Source organism: Bacillus rossius, chromosome 5, assembly GCF_032445375.1.
Source record: "Bacillus rossius redtenbacheri isolate Brsri chromosome 5, Brsri_v3, whole genome shotgun sequence".
Taxonomy (NCBI): domain Eukaryota; kingdom Metazoa; phylum Arthropoda; class Insecta; order Phasmatodea; family Bacillidae; genus Bacillus; species Bacillus rossius.
The window spans coordinates 29,135,918-29,148,720 of NC_086333.1; the positions used below are offsets into that span (position 1 = coordinate 29,135,918).

General features: G+C 36.2%; 1 protein-coding gene across 5 annotated transcripts in view; it reads right to left on the bottom strand.

Annotated features, from left to right (window-relative positions):
• The window catches only part of LOC134531675 (very long chain fatty acid elongase 7-like), a 152,511-nt gene that overhangs the window by 95,874 nt on the left and 43,834 nt on the right, over nucleotides 1-12,803 (bottom strand). For 2 of the 5 annotated variants that reach the window (XM_063367468.1, XM_063367464.1), the window contains exon 1: nucleotides 3,111-3,212. The exons of 1 other annotated variant lie outside the window; for it this stretch is intronic. The gene's annotated coding sequence lies outside the window, so the exon portion shown is untranslated. Of the gene's footprint in view, nucleotides 1-2,808; nucleotides 3,213-12,803 lie in introns of those variants that run through there. 2 more of the 5 variants (XM_063367466.1, XM_063367465.1) reach the window with 2 other exon arrangements.

A 12,803-nucleotide genomic window follows, 5' to 3' on the forward strand; every position in this document is an offset into this window, starting at 1 on the left:
TTATAGATGAAAAAATTAATATTTTTAATAGCAAAAGATTTAAATCTTACTTTACAATATGTAATTATGAGTGCCTGAGAGGCAACAGGCTTGTATAAATAAATTAAATTAGTTGGCCAATAAAATAAAATAATTATTTGTTTTATAAATAGCTGCAGCTCTAAATTTTTTTTATTAGAATAAATACTATAATACTTTTATTTTATTAAATTAAAGAAGAAAATTCAAGCCAATATGAAATTTTTATTAGCATTTAGGATTATACGCTGTAAGAATCTTCCTTAAGAGAAATCTTCTGCCTTGTTTCTTGCAGTTATTTTATTTTATAGACACATTTGGTAGGTCTTAAATTTCCTTTGTATCAAACATATTTTTGTACGAATTGCAGATGAAACTTTTTACTAACCTACTCAATCATTTTTTTTTTTAACAATAACAGTTGGGTTAGGCTGTACCTACTTAATTTTATCAAATTGCACACAATTAATGGTTTGTAATATAAATGTGGTTTTAAGAGCATAAACATGTGGTATAAAATTACAAAACCACAGCTGAAGCAACACAGCCAATTATTTTGCACATGAAAAGATAAATTTTTGATGATAGCTTATTCATTCCACTATTTTCCATGAAAAAATTCATGAGTATTTCAAAAGCTTCATAAAGAACTACATCTTAAGCTATTTATTCCTGTAATAGAATGCGACGAGAAGCAAAAGAGCGTTCTCAGATTGCCCCCTATGCATCGACTACCTTCCCCTCTTCCAGCGAGCCAGGATTGCACTTGAGTATGTTTTACACATGCAGCAGTGTCTTAACTCAGGAATTTATGTGTTCACTCACTTGGTAAGTTAATCACATCCCAGCTATTTTAAATTGCTCTCCAAACTATGTTTTTATGTTTCTGTGGGTTTCATGCATTTTTTTCATTGTTTAATAGAATGATGTGACTGGAACTTAGATATTTGTTTCAATTCGTTCTTTACCCAAAAATAAGTATTCAAACTTTTTTTAGATATGCATAAATTTAAAGGCCATTGCAAAGGCCTGGCTGAAGAAACAGTTATGAACAAATTCTAATTTATGACATAGCCTACCTAAAAAAACTAAATGTGCCAATATTTTAGCAAAGTGTCTAAGTATCCATTTAACACAAATTCACTTCAGAATATTGAAACATGAGTAAAATGTTACCTCAGGGCATGAACACAAAAATTAGAACAAAGATTTTTTTTGTTGGCACACTTTTTACTAAAAATAAAAGATCCAATTTTTTCCATTGTTGCTAGTAAGCCAGTTATTCTTGCATTTTTCAGATAAAATGCTGTAGGTTTTTTTTCCAACTGAACTCTACAATAACATATTTTTCAAGGGAATTTGTAAGTAATTTACTTTTCACATACATAAATTTAAATTTTTAAAAATTAATATCATCAAGGTTATCTCCTGACTTCTGTTTGACCTTAAAATCAGTGAACCATTCAGAACAAAAGATTTTTTCTCTATATGCATGCACAGTAATAATTAATTGTGTACCTGTCTAATGCTGATGATAAGTTATACTGTGTGTAGTAAAACATTGTCAACATTAACTATGGTTCCCCCAGTCTAATGAAATTCAAGCATTTGCTCAAGATAGCACCCTCTCCAAACAGCTAATAATCAAGACTTTTCAACAAAAATATTACTTTTAAATTTGACATTTTCGCCAGTGAAAACCTAGCAACAAATTTCTCAGATATTTCTATGCGGTTTAAATTAATGTCCTATTGCAAAGACTTAATAAATTTTTTTTAATGGTAGTACCAATTCTTTTACATAATAAAACTCGTGGATTTTTCTACACGTCTACTTTAATTAATTTCATGTGCACTGATAATTTTACTTGCATGAGACAAAAAATGAAACAGCATTGCTTGTCCCCTTTCTCTTAGTCAGATTTTGATATTGACTGATAATGATCGAGGTTTCACTTACTGAAGTGCTAATCATATGACCACCTGGTCACAGTGGGGTCTGCACAGGTTTTTTTTTATTTTTGTCATGTTATAATGATTAATTTCAGATCTTATATTAGTTACCAGACCACAATATTTGAATAAATATTTTTATGAAAAATGTTTATTCAGATTAATAAAAAATGTAAATAAGGCCTATCTGTAACACAAAAGCCCTAAGCATAAGGAAAAAAATATTTGTATTTTGTAATTGTTAACTAATAATTTTATATGTATTGCACTTTTTTTTAAAAATATAATTCAAAGCCATCAAAATACGTAAATTTGGTCTTTATTTAACAAAAGAGAAATGATTTGACTTGTTTTTGACAATAATTAAGTAAACCGCAAAAACATTAACTACATACTTCATTTTATACCTATAAAGACTATCAAGCAAATAGAACATTGTTTAAGTCACTACTATTTGGGCATATGAATAGAAATTAACTGCTTGTCTTGCATCAAAACTATCAAGCTCAAATTAAGTACTTTTTTGCTATCTGGGCAATAACACAAATATATAACAATGTCACATGTCAAGATATTGAACATTGCTCTAGCATAATTGAAAAGAATATAGCCAAGAGTTGTAATTTTTATACTTTTATGTGGACCTTATTAGTTTATTATTATTTACACAACTAATATTACAAACAAACCTCTTTTGTGTTTTTAAAATACTATTATTTAACACTATTTGATTTTTATGAATGATTGAATATATGTAATGAAACCCACAAAGATTTAATACGTAAGCGTTTAAACATTAACTAAAATGCAATTAATTGTATTAACAAACTAGGCTTACATGAAGGTAATTTCAAAAAAATCTCTTGAAATAACAAAAGCATTAATGAATTCCTATTTTCAATCATTTAAAAGCCGCATGAGTAAATTGTCGATCAAAGACGAAGAATAAATCATTATTTGAATTACCGTTCAGTATCTCAGGCCTGGTGCAGGTCCTGCTCCACAAATCAATAAATAGACCCCAACAATTTGTATCAACTTAGATAAATAAAAACAATAATTCCCCAACAAAAAGTCTAAGAAATATAATTTAATTTATTTTAAACTATTACCAAATTTTGTTATTAATATTTTACGTACATTGATTGAACGTTCTTCAGTATAATTTTGATTTCATACCGCTTCGTCAACATTTGCACAGCGCCGGAAACATACGTAGTAGACATCCATGATAAAATAACACCTCAGGCATACCACTCCCTAAAGTGGTCAAAAATTAAGCAATAGCGTTGTTTTAGTTGTAAATCATGTTTTAAAATTGGTTTGTTTTCTTCAACGATAGAGTATGACCAATTCAGTCTAGTGTAACGGTAAAGTTACATGTGAAAACAAAAATATCATGATGATATGCACGCGGTCCAATTATGTAAACAGGTTTCAACGTGAAACGGCACATAGGAAATGAATATCGACTACGATCTAACCTGGCTATTTCACTGAATGGTAATAAAATATTAAAGCAGTTCAAATAATTTTTGTTTCGCGTTAAATACGTTTTATTTATTATTTTTTTTATTTAATTACATCTCTCTGTTGACCCCTATACCTGAATGTAATACAATTGGGGTATAGAGAACATCAATACCTAATTGCATACATCTAAACTATAACAAAGATTACAAATTAATAAAAACAAATACAACATATTAACAAATCATAATCACGATAAAACATGATACTAAAAAGACAACATACCACACCATTTTGAATAACAACTACCTATATAAATTATAAATTAATTTTTAAAGAACTGCGTGAGTTAAAATATTCATTGATATTATAAAAAAAAATTCTTATGTAATAATTTCTTCACATTAACATTAATTTTTTTTTATCTTGACAGCTTAATACTTTTTATTGGTTATATTGGTTTTCGTTAGCTGCAGTAACAGACTTAGGAATTTACAGGAGCTGGTATGCTGTGAATTACTTGAAGTAACATTTTTCCTATGTTTTCGCCATATTGTAACGCCAAAAACATTTCCGAAATGGTAATTTGACATCAGATGTTACATTAGAATATTCGTCATTAATCCCAGTCACTTCCATAAAATACGGCCATTAAAAAATGTTTCCACAATGAAAACACTACACTACAGTCCAGCAATATAAATACATAAAGAAGTTAAAGGCATTTGATTAAATAAATTACTTATATAACGATAATATGCGAGGGGATTTAAACAACATTGTGGTGTTACTATTTTCATAATGCACAGAAAGTAATATTTATTTTAATGATACTATTATTTATAAAGACTTATTATTTTGATTGTTATTATTATTATGAAATGTTATTATTTAATTTGTATATTGTTCGCCCGCAAAAGTTATTTAAATATATTTTTATTAATTATGTATATCTACGAGAGCTATGCTCTATTACCTGAAATGGACTTATATGGACAGTCAATTGAGTATACCCCTCTAAGGACTAATGAACTTAACGAATAAACGATGATTTTATTCGGGGTATTACTTAAAGAAATTTTCATTGTTGGAAATTTTCGTTTTCAATTTACCGCATTTTTGTTTTTTCAATTGTATTAATAAGTGTTATTTACAGTATTTATATTGTAAATTACGTTAACCGATTTTGGTTTCGGCCAATGAGAGGCCGTGTTTTAGATGTGAGGCGTCTAGAACGTCTTAATTAATGAGTTTGGTTGTATGAAGGCGTCTGATGCCGACGCAAAGGCGTGAGGCCTATTTTATATTTGAAAGATAGCTAGCTAGATTATGCCATCCGACACTCAGGATGAGCTTAAAAGACGTATAAATAAATAATGTGTAAGATTATAAGGGCATATTCTGACGGATATGTTATTAGGAGTGAAAATCTGTAAGTAAAGATCTTGCATTTTGTATCGCCCATAGACATACCCAGCTGTATGTAATTTCTTCGTGAATCACTTCGTTTTGACTACAAACTGATTAGTTTTCACGTAAAAGTTGTCAATTATCCTGAACTACGTCATGAATTGATATTTCCAAGATTTAAATTATTATTTTATTTTGTGATACCCAGAGGTGAAATGGGAGTACAAGTTTCGTGTCCCTACCATATAAACTGAGTTAAGCCAAGGCAAATACGAACCCAAATATAAACATAAATAGTAATCATACTAATTAATTGTGCTATGATTTCAAACATTTTTCTGTTATGTAAGAAAGCGTCCGTAAAAACATCATTTGATTGATTTTCTGAACTTACACCAACGAACTTTTGTGAACGATTCATGTGTGCTACGTATTTTCCTGATGTTTAATTTACATAAGCGCATATCCACGAGTCATGTTCAGTATCGTTAGGAATGTTTTTCTGTGATTTTTATCTAATTATATTAATATTAATTTTTATCTCTACACATATGTTAGTTGTCCCTGATGCATAGCCACTTTATTCTTAATAACAAAAACCTGAATTCTATCCCTATGTGTTGATATATGTTACCTAGCTACCTGTGTCCAAGAGTGTGTGTTTTATGATAAATAACATTTTATGCATGTTTCTAAGGGTCAGAGTGCAAGAGTATAACAGAACCATTGACACATATATATATGTCTATATATATTTTTTGAAAAATAGTGGCAGCCAGTGTATATCGTCCCGACAACACACACACAACAAAAGGGTCTATTTATAAATCAACGAGTACTATTAATGGTACTGGCGCCAGCAGTAAGAACACACCGAAGAAATGTAGCAGTACAACATGGTGAAGACCATGAGCTGAAAAAAAGCTTCATCTGGACACCATGTAATCATGAAGATGTGGTCACCCTAGACTGCAATACTGATTTATTATTGGTCATTTGGTACCAAACTTAATAATATACATATATTTTTAAGAGTAGCATTTAACACGATTTCACAAAAAAAATAGGCCTATAAACTCCATAATATTTCTGGTGGTCTTATTACTAACTTTTTTGGGTGACCTAATTCAAAATTAAGATTAATAACCAAGATATTATTTTTAATATTTTCAAAGTGCTTCACTATGTTCTAGGGTGACTTTATTGCACTGTCTTTAACTTATTGGCTGGCTTGAAGGGGCGTTAATTCACTGCTGACCTTTGTAATATCACAGTATTACATAGTACCTACTGCCATCACCCAGGGCCTTGAGCTCGATACCCGGGGTGAGCCTAATAGTGTTGTTGGTGTCTCTGTTGAGGTGTTAGTTCTCCGGGAGGCCACCAGGCTAGTCTTAAAGCGTCTATCCGTTGATGTGGTGGGTCGTCGGCCCCAGCGTGTACTACTAAGCTCCTAGGCTATTGATTAGGGTATGGTGGCTGAACACAATAAACACACGCACATCATTACCTGACGGTGGTTACTTGAACGAATGGGAAGCACAGGGAACGGCACATCCGTCCTAGTTGATGACCCGTTGTCGACTGCCGTTGACTACGGCCGGGCGAGGAGAGGGGGGGGGGGGGTCTTTGTCAGCCTGCATAGGCTAGGCTAGGGGTGTGGTCTCGCAGCGGGGTCTGGTACTGACGGGTTGGAAACCGGTCTACACTGTCACAGGCAGTACGACATCACTACTTAAACTGTGCTGATTTAGTTTGTTTACATTTTTTTGCATTACCATCGCCTGGAGACAACATCATAAGTGCTCTATCTACAGTCTCAGGATGTTTGTTTACAAACTGTATTTTGTTTTTGACTTGACAACGTCTAATAAATCGATGAACGCCGGCTGCACGCAAGAAAAAGTGTCCCGTTACGCACATTGTCCCATTATGCTGTTTCCCATTACGCTCATTGTACGCTTGTGCCGCATCTCTCTCTCTTCCACTCGATTGTAACGACCATCGATTTGACTTTTTCGAGGCACATTAAACTTGAAACACTCCCATTCGTTTCCTACTTTTCCTATCATCGTCCTATCCTTAATAGAATAACACAGATTGGAAGATGTTAAATAGCAAACATGTACAAAAGTTAAAGTTAAAATAATCTCTTTTTTAAAGAAATAAACATATTTTAATTGAGTAGTCCAATTCCAAAACTCGCCTTGTCCTCTTTCACTGGAACATAGCAAATCGAGAAAAACTGATATGCAAACAGGTTGTTACATAGCCAACACACAGTAGGTATGAATCATTTCAAAAATTAAATTGAAATATGTTTCTTGAGGTCTTTCAAATGTAACAGTATGCACGAATGTTAAAACTATTAAAATCAATTGGACAAGATTAGTTTTGGAACAATACTTTGGACAAAGTAAATTTTGGAACAGTATTTATAATACAAAATGAATTGTTTTGTAAGGAAATTCAGTACATAAACTCTTTGATTACATCTCATATGTTAATAATGATACAAAATATATTATTTAACAAAAAATATTATTTCTAATCATATTAAGATCCTACACTTACTGAAGTTTCTCCTTATTTTCTTAATATTGTCAACTAAAAAATATGTTGAACTATTTCAAAACATTATACTCTCAAATCTTCATTCACCATAGGTTCATCATCATCCTCTTCATACACAGTTGTGTATTGTTCGGCAAAAGCATCTCTATAAAATGCCAAACTTGCATTCTCCTTCCATTCAGGCCCATAGTGCTTCGACAGTAGCTTATTCACATCATTGCTTTGACAGCATTTGGGTGGAGTCCTAGTGGAACTACTACTGGGTTAATTTGCGGGAAACATTTGCCACATCTGCAAATACCTTTACTTTCCATAATGTCAGTTCGGTAATTGGGTTCCCCTTCAACAAGTTGCCGTCGTCCGGGTTCTCGTGTTCGAGACCGGGAGTGGATCCTAGCAGGGAAACTGGTTATTAATGAAAATGTATCCGGGAGGGCGCCAGGCTAGCTATGTGTCTAACCAAAAGTTGGGTCGGTGGGTGCATTGCCCCTGCGTGTTCCGCTAGGACCGTCGGCGATGGTTGCGGTTGGAGGGATCCCTGGCTGTTAACACATTACAGGTCCTGTGCAGCATCACACGCTGATTCCTGGCTGGGTTAGGGAGACTCACACAACAACACACACGAATTCGGTTTTGTTCTGTAGGTGACATGTCGCGCACGGACTGTGCGGAGTGGACGTTTACTCGGTTCGAACAGTTACAATGACAGTTTACCCTTACACGACGTACATTTAATTACCCTACGAAATTACATTAAATTAACACTGAGTGCTCTGACACACTGTCACTAATCTTAAACCCTCACGCCAGTCGAGGTTAAGGGGGAGGTCGATTGGAGATGGCCAATCCCGAAAATTGCAAATGCAGCGGTACCCCGGTCCACCTGTGTAGACCGTGGTTCGCAGTTAAATTAGTTGCAAGTCCTATGCGTCGTTGTTGCCGGTGCCTGTGGACTCGACGTTTAACAAAAAGTCATTGATAGCGCGAGTCGGCCCATGCCGTATGTTGAACTGCCCCGCGTAATGTCTCGTGCAGGCAGTTTATGGTTAAGAGGCTGGGTTAGGCCCTATACCGTAAAAGGACCAGGTACACATGGGGAGTTTAAGCAACGAAACGGATTTGAGTTGATGACTATAGTTACCATTAGTGAATTTCAGTGGAGACAAATGATGATGACTCCCCATGGAACGCAAGTCCGCCCTGGTCCGCGAGTCGCTCGGTACTGGCGTTAGCCCTTGGCGCGAGGGGAGGCCTCAAGGTTCTTTCGCGCCAAAGTTTCTAAAGTTCCGTTATTCGGAAATTATTTCAATAACAAGAGATTGAGAGTGGCTCTAAATTCGTACATTAAATATTAATGATTAATCTAATTTGCAGATACTCTCTAAGAAATAGATTTAACAAGTTTATATAAATTAAGTTTAAATAATAAGAGTCACACCAGAGAATGTTCGTCACTTGTTGACTGCTCCAGTGGCGAGTTATACACAAAAAACGGGGAGGTCATAATTACATTACACAATACTCTAATTAATTTAGTCTGAAGGCCGCAAGGGAGACACTCACAAATGTATTAACGTAATTTCACACTGATGCCGCCGTCGGTGCTCCCTCTGAGAGCAAAGACCGTTATGTGTCCTCAACACCTGAACCAGTGCTACTGCCATGAACACTCCCGCGCGTGTAGCATAGTGCAGTGCCTCGAACGGCGTGATGTCAGTCATGGCCGGCTAGGTGTACAAAGCGCCCAGCCGGGTGTGGCAATGCGCATAGGGAATCCAGTGCAAATATAATTCAAATATCAAACACAAACTAAAACTTTTAATAAGCCTAATAATTCTTGTTAGTTAATTAATGATATTTTAAACTCTCTCCGTTCACAAAACTGGCCGGCATCATCTTCCTGCGCTCCGTCGTTTTCCCGCGGGTTTTCCTCCCCTCCCTGGCCGGGTTGCCAGGGAGAATAGTCAGTAGCCTTCCAGCACTCACCAGGGCTTCAGTCCCGCACATGGGGAGCATCCAACTTTCGCACCAGATTCCACATGTAACGTCCATAGATAATATTTCTGAATCTTCTTTCGTCAGCTCCATGTTCGGCCCTAACCGACCGTACGATTTATCGTACGGTCCTTAACTAAAATGTGCGACTCGACTATGAGTCTTTCACGTGTGATACGTAAATGATAGTGTTTTTAGGCAGCCCGCTGAGGTGCTTGCGCTTCACGCCTTTTTAACTCTCTACGGAGAACTTGTACATTGCCCACGCGGGCGGCACTGCGCCTAACGCGAACATGAACTTCAGAACGCATCATTTCCTGGGACGTGCTATGGTCGCGGACGAGATACCACGTCGGGTTCCGCCGCGCCCGTACCCAGCTTTACGTGGCCCACGCCACCACGAGGACGAGCCTCGATTTACGCTATTCCCCTGAACAGGGGCCTGAAACTACCCCGAGCCCGGGACTTGCTCGTAGTGACTTTAGTGTTAGATTCCCATGTTAGTGTTAGTATTCGCCATCAATCTTACGTATGTGTCCATTTCAGTGTTATGTGTAATTCACCATTCAGTTATTAGCGTACCTTCGGTGTTACGCACTGTACAGACTGCCACGTGCTAAGCACTAGCCTTGCCGCTCACTCGAATCATCGTCACCGTAGCTCAGGGTAGCCTGCACCCCTCGATGTGGTAGTCTCCTGGAATACCGTCAGACGCTAACCAGTACCGCCATTCGAGGGCCGTGGGGGCGGAGTGGAGGTCGACGATGATACGGCCAGTCACATGAAAGTGCCTTATGCGAAGTGAAGTATTGTAACGTGTGTTTCAGTAATAAATCATTTAAGTTCACGTGTGTCATTTTAATAGTACGGCACACTGGGTGGCCATAACAGCCCGGAGGGCCCTTTGTAGATGCATCCCTGCCTGCAGCCACGAGGTAAAGAACCCCGCCCTCGAGACCAAATTTCCTTTCACGTAATTTAATTAGCATAATTTCAGGACAGGCAGCGGGGATGGCGTCAACACGTGAGTGACCCGGGCACTCCTACGTCGCACTTTCCTTGGGTGGGGTTTTTAATAAAAAGTGGCATTACTATTAAATTGTGTCTGATTTCTAATGAACTGGGGTCGAGGTAGCTGATTAATTAAGACATGGCCCTTGATTCTACCTGGTCCTCAGGAGCTCGCCTGACTCGGGTGGGCCATTGCTAGGGGTGTGTTCCGTTAGCGGGGTCGGATACTGGTGGTTGCAGGTCGGGCTTAGGGGTGGCCTTCGGCCGGACGACGTCAAAGTACTTTACTTTCTTTTGATATCTTCAAGATTAACTGCTTCATGTTACAAAATTTGAAGTGTTATGAACTGGTTGGCCGCACAACTTCTGTAGTAATGAGTAGAAAGCAAAACCAGCATTGCCAGGTTTGATAACAGTTCCGAACTCTCCAAATATATCAAAATATTTTTGGGGTGACACTATCACTTCCTTTGCTTTTACCATCTTTTCAATACGACCAAATCATGGTATGCTGGCATGAATGAGTGTCCAGGTACGGGGAAAATGATGTGTACTTCCTTGATGTGTTGTGGTGCTTCACACTTTAACAATTTTGATACCTTACCTGCCGTCGTACTATTTTTATTTTGGCCTCCGCAGCCGTCAGCAAAAAGGCTTATAGTTGTTATTGTGTAATCCATTCCAGTATTCTGCAAGCAGTGGTAAACACATGATGAAATTTCATTAGAGTATTTGTGTGCATCAAGTTCTGTCCATGTGTAAATAAATGTGTTATTGGTGGTTTTTTCTGTTTTAAACGATCCTCGACAAACAGTTAAATTATAAACATAGAATTGCCTGCTAAAATAGGCACTTTGATCTGATACCTTTGGTAGTACCATATGTTTTTCGCAATCAAAAGAAAATGTGATGGTATATTATCATGATTTTCTTTCAGCATATCATAGAAAGCTTTCGAACAGAGTTTGTGAACCCTACATTCGACTCTCAACCCTTGTTTCACATGCTCATTGTTTTCAGTTTTTATTTTACCTTTAAGTTCAATGCAACGAGAGCACTTATCTGTAGCTGGCCTACGAAAGATGACATTGTAATCATTGTCAAAAATTAATTGTTCTAAAGAAGTCATATTTGACTCTTAAAAGACTATCGTTAGTAGTATAATTGTAGATCCTCCACATTTTTTAATTTTACAATTCACTTGGAATATATTGTTTCTTAGAAAGATCCCTGCAATAGTGTGACTCAAGGGACTGAAAGGACTCTATAAAAGCTCGAACATTTTGTCTTCGTGCTGTATAATGTTTACTACGACGGTCCCCTCCACGATTTTCTTTCGGTGATGTACCTTTAAGTAACTGTTCTTTACAAAGCCTCTGTACTCTGAATTTGGAGACACCCAATGTATCAAGAAATGCTTTTTGGCATACTTGTATTAAAAAAACACTCTCAAACCTGGCTAAATCTTGGCATGTTATATGCCACAGTAACAATTTTCCTTGACCCGTGTTGAGTTCTTGGACGACTTCTTTTCGGTAGTACATTATTTGCGACATACCTTAAGATGTAATGGTCCTGTGTTATCATGTCACTGGTATCATAGAAATTTTGGTGGAAGCGACGAATATCTTGCATGCTTAATGTGCTGCACTTGAACTTTGTCTTGACTCCATGACAACACGTAGGACGTTGTGGCAGTGATTTGGAATCATTCCTGAAACAAGTATTCACAGTTTTCTTGCCAATCTCTGAAATCTGCCACAATGACAAGGACCATAACCTGTAAACTTTCAGTGTTTGCTTTATGTTTACATACAATACATTCTTTGGCTGTCTTTTATATGAAAACACAAAGTGAAACCCAAACTGAAACCCAAAAAGTTTTAACAGGTTATGGTCTAATTGAATAATGTGACCTGTTATCATCTTCACCTCAGTTCATTTACTAAACAATACATCTTACCTCTTTTTCTTTGCTTCGTTTTTTGCCCATTCAGAATTGTTTCGCTGTTTCTTTCTACCTCTTCCTGGTTCTGCAGAAATGATTTTAAAAGAGTTTCGCACTACGTTTTCACTAGCATCCATGTTTACAACAAATAATAATATACAGTATATACATACATTATGTATAGTTATACCACCATATGAATATGTTTATGTGATCATAAAAAGAAACAGTTTTTACCTTCTAAAAGATTGTTACATTAGACTTTTTATTATGTGGACATAACCACTTTTGATTAATGCAGTTAGTTTGTTCATGGCTCCTTATAGGACAAGGCGACTTTTGAAACAGTTGATATATATATATATATATATATATATATATATATATATATATATGGAAAAGGAGAGTTTTGTAACACAAAACCT